This window comes from Morone saxatilis, unplaced genomic scaffold, assembly GCF_004916995.1.
Source record: "Morone saxatilis isolate NCDOM2014 unplaced genomic scaffold, NCSU_SB_2.0 Contig2, whole genome shotgun sequence".
Lineage (NCBI taxonomy): Eukaryota > Metazoa > Chordata > Actinopteri > Moronidae > Morone > Morone saxatilis.
In genome coordinates this window covers 4,973,229-4,977,705 of record NW_023339762.1, presented here as the reverse complement: position 1 = coordinate 4,977,705, position 4,477 = coordinate 4,973,229, and the positions used below count along the sequence as shown (strand labels likewise).

The 4,477-nt window shown below is 41.0% G+C and overlaps 1 protein-coding gene across 1 annotated transcript in view; it reads right to left on the bottom strand.

Annotated features, from left to right (window-relative positions):
• The window catches only part of hydin (HYDIN axonemal central pair apparatus protein), a gene marked incomplete at its 5' end in the record, with an annotated part of 71,921 nt that overhangs the window by 58,748 nt on the left and 8,696 nt on the right, over positions 1-4,477 (bottom strand).

Here is a 4,477-nt window from a genome sequence, read left to right as displayed (position 1 = left end):
CCAAAGTGGGAGCCATTAACCCACAGACTTTAATGTAGCAGTAGTGTGATTTTGTGTGACAACTTATCTATAAAAGTCTGAGAAGTCCAACACTCGTCTTCGTGACTGTTTTGTCCTTTCTCTTTGCCTTAAAAGGGCTCAGATATATATATATACTACGTTTTTTTTTACTGATTATTAACAAGCAAGTTGACTGGGCTAGTTCCTTAATTAAACATTGACCTCAAGGCTGTAGTTGCATCGGGGGGGGGGGGGGGGGTGCACACTTACACACTGATATACTGTACACACATTTACTCAATGGGGTGTTGACCAGCACAACAACATTGTATCCAGTGAGCAGCCACTGCTGTTCCTCTGGGAGTCTCAGGCCTAATGTGGGCAGTGGACAGAGCAGAACTCACAGTGGAGTCAAGGACATACTGCAAAGTGTAGCTTTGAAAGACTGGATCTGGATCAAAAGGAGTCTCGCAGAGAGATTAAAATGGCTCTCAAAATATCCCGGAAACCTGGCATCCAAAACAACTGACTTTATTATGCTGCCAAGGCTCTTTTGAGTTGAAGTAATGTGAAATACATCATGCTGAAATACATATGAAGGACAGGAGGTAAATATGACTTCCTAGCACAACACAATATGATTTAAATAACCACAAAAGACAAAGCCCTTAATGGTTAATGGACATCTATTGACTCTCTGTGGTAGTAACAGGGTGCCAGCATCACAGTAAGCGTACATCCAACAGTGGCAGAAAGCTACAATAACCAGTAGCAAAAATAAGATGCAAAACAAGGTTTTGTTTAAAGCCACAAAGAACAAGGCATCATGTAAATTTAGTAGAGTGTTTGTTTACATTCAAATCAGGACAGGAGCTTTAGTCTGTAGAAACACACTGCTTATTCTGAGATTATTTATATTTGTATACCTTCAGAGGTTATATTTTTCAAACAAGGACAAACGTCTATATTAAGTCCAACTCAACACACACAGGGAACTCTTTTGGATACAAGCTACAGAATGTCTAAATTCTGATTACTGAGCTCCACAGGTTTCTCCTCTCATGTGTTTCTGGTTGTTGATCATTTCTTTGATATGACATTTCCCTAGTGTGGATGGTAACAAGATACCTTGATCAATTAAAAAAGAAATGAAATCAAACTGGAATCAGAGAGACATGGAGGGTTTTCTCATTCCCAAGCAGTGAAACTCAATGAGTCTAATGGGTATTTCATTTTGATGATGTTGTTGTACTTTCCAAAGCTTGTCTCTAGCCAAAACAATCACAGAGACTACCCATTAACTACTTTATGCTTCTAATTTGGAGTGAAAGGAAAGAGTTACAAGTGCTCTAGGAATGCAGATTTATTCAACAAATGATTGGGAGGGTTGATGATTCATTGCTCCGCAGGATGGTGAATGGACTCTGCTCTTGGCTGAGGATTAGAAACTAGATTTTGAGATCTGAAATGGCATTAGTGCACAAATGTGAGTCCAACAATGATTAAATAAACAAGGACACAAAGCTCCCAAAACAAGACACAGCACATATTATCGAGTTGCATTACGGCAGTGGCAGCAGGTTCAGGGCTGCAGTTCCACTCCAACTTATGGCTTGATAACCAACAAGACTTTCTTCTCCATGTAGAAACGTCAGGCAATGAGGGTTTTTATAGCTACTGTTAGTGTTGCTTATAGCTACTGAAATAAATTACAAATACATTTATTAGCTCTTTACAAGCTAACATTTGGTGTTTTACCACCACATGCTGGATTGTATTTCTATTCAAGTAATTAAGAGCCTTGTGGCAGAATGGTGTTTCATTATGGTTGTTTCTTTTATTTTAACTAACAAGTGACAGCTAACAATGTGAACCTCATGCATGCACATGAAAAACATGCACACAAATAAACTAGCAGCTTATTTATTGATTTGTTTGTTTGTGGTTGTTTGGGGAACAAAAAGTAAAAGTAACTTTTAAAAAGGTGGGATAAGAAAATCATGAACGTGATTCTAATCCAATCAGCAAATAAATCCTCACAGTCTGTTATCTTTGTGTGAGTGCTGAAAAAGCACACAGCCATGGCCCCTTTAAATGGGAAACAAACAAAGTGGATTGGACCAAGCCACACAACACATCCCAGCCATTCTCTATTTTAGCTGTGCAGCAGCAACTTGTGTTGGTCAGACTCAAAATGATGCTTTATGTATACGCATTATGGGTTTGCCTAAAAAAAATAAAAAAAACTGAATTGCAAAAATTGACAAAAACTGCAACTGTAACTGTTAGTGCTCATGAGAATCTGCACACCATCAAACAAAAAACAAGAGAAAGGGAATCAGACAAACAAGAGATGGTTCCAAAGAAAGAGAGGAGTAAGACTCAGTGATGAATCAACCAAAGCACTGTGTTTCCTGGAGATTTATCTTCCACAATAATAAGCAAATGTGTTGCATTTTCATAAGATAAGCCACCCCATTAGGTTCCAAGTCCTGCTCAATGCTGCCCGCATAGAAGAGCTTTTAATCCATCTCTGCCTGCGTTTGAACACGAGTGAGCCGATGTGATTAATTGGGACCTGAGATACCTCTTTTCTGAGTAACATGAGTCTCCGCAGTAGAAAAACTCTCCCAGCGTGACTTATTTAGCTTTTAGATCCATCGACAACAAACTGACCCCAGTTCTGGTTAAAGGAAAAAACAAACTAAACCTGTGAAGAATGAGGGCTGGTTAAATCTATACAATGACCATACGTGCCCTAAAGTAAAAACACATTAGAATTCAAGGAGTGCTCAAGTTTGCTTCCAACACACTAACTATCAATGAGATTTCTATCGTGTACCCAGAGGCAGAAAGAGGGAATACAAAAAAGCCTGAAAGAGTTCCACAGGAAGGCCAGGTCTTCTACCAAGCTGTGAGATATCATCGGATGGAGAAGAGAGAAAAGAAAACATAAAGGATGAGTGATAGAAGGAAATAATGGAGAGAGAAAGAAGAGTTGGGGAATGCAGAGAGAAAAGCAATTATCTCCCAGCATGCGGATGCTATGACAGCAGCTGACAGGCAGGGAGAGCTGCAGCTCATTGCTAAGCTTTCATCATCACTGTCCACCAACCCATGTTCCCCCCGCTCGCTTTCTCTTCCCATAATTTCTCTATGTACACTGCGAGAGAACTTCTGAACCCCTTCCGCTACCTTTGATTGCAGCACAAACAGCAGCTCTGCAGTATGTGCGTGGACACACATGCTTGGACTTACGTTTTGGGCCGTGTGTGTTTGTTTATGTGCAGCTGCTTCCTGTTCGTTTGTGTGTGTCCTGCTTTTGTAAAAGGCTGCTGTGCTCAAGTCCCCTCGGCGCAATCGCCCTGTCAAAGCAGATGCCTCAGCACTCCCTAAGAGCTGTCCGTCTTTTCATTTAAATCAGCAGCAGTGACAGAGGAGAGGGGTGTGTGTGTGTGTGTGTGATGGAGGGAGGGAGGGTTGTTGGAGCAGCACACAGACTCCACTCACTTTTGAGACAGAGCAAGACATTTCTAACACACCATGATGGAAAACAAGCAAGCTGAGCAAACTATTATTTTTCAAAGCTGCACTGGCTTTAACTGACAAATACAGATGCAGTGTGTATGCTGTGTTAACTACTCTGGTGTTCATGCAAATTGAAATGCAACACACATGCAGGCTACGTCAGCCAGCTTATGCTGAAGTCTCCAATGGCCCCTCAGCAGAGCAAAGCCTTTTGCTGCATGCTGACCTGAAACATACATGAGCGCGAGGGAGACAGGGAAAGGTGCTAAATTAAAAATGATAGTCTCTTGATGGGCTGTAAGTGGTGTTCTGGACCTGGGCTGGCCCTCCCATTATAAAAGCTTAATGCCACTGAGCGCCACTCCTTCAGCAGACCCGCCTGTTTACGTAGCCACACAGAACCTCTGCTCTTTTAAAGTCACACACACAGGTAAAAAATAATGAACCCTTTCACAATACACAAAAAAGGATTTTTTTTCTAGAGATCCTGAGGTTTTTTACTCAAACAATAATCATCAAAGAGCTACACATAAGGTCTCCCTCTGCTCTGGCATCAAAATAAATCAAACGACAAACTAAAAATGGATGAATATTAATCCAAAGCCAGAACAGTTCAGCTCTTATCCGCCATTATCCAATCATAAACAGGCAGGAGTACTACTGATGACAGAATGATTGTCGTGTCAGCATGCTACTGAATTTTCCCTCACATACACACACACTCAAACATACGACGGAGTATTAGGGCCAGACTAAGAGAAAAAAATATTTTTTTTGGGGGGGGATTACAAGAATAAAGTCGTAACATTACGAGAATAAAGTAGTAATTTTATGAGAACTGTCAGCCTGTTCGTTCAGCCAGCAAAACTGTTTAAAGACGAAATGATCAATACGTTAGTTTACCTGTTGACTGTATGGTACGACTGAGACAAACAGCGGCTGCTGGGCT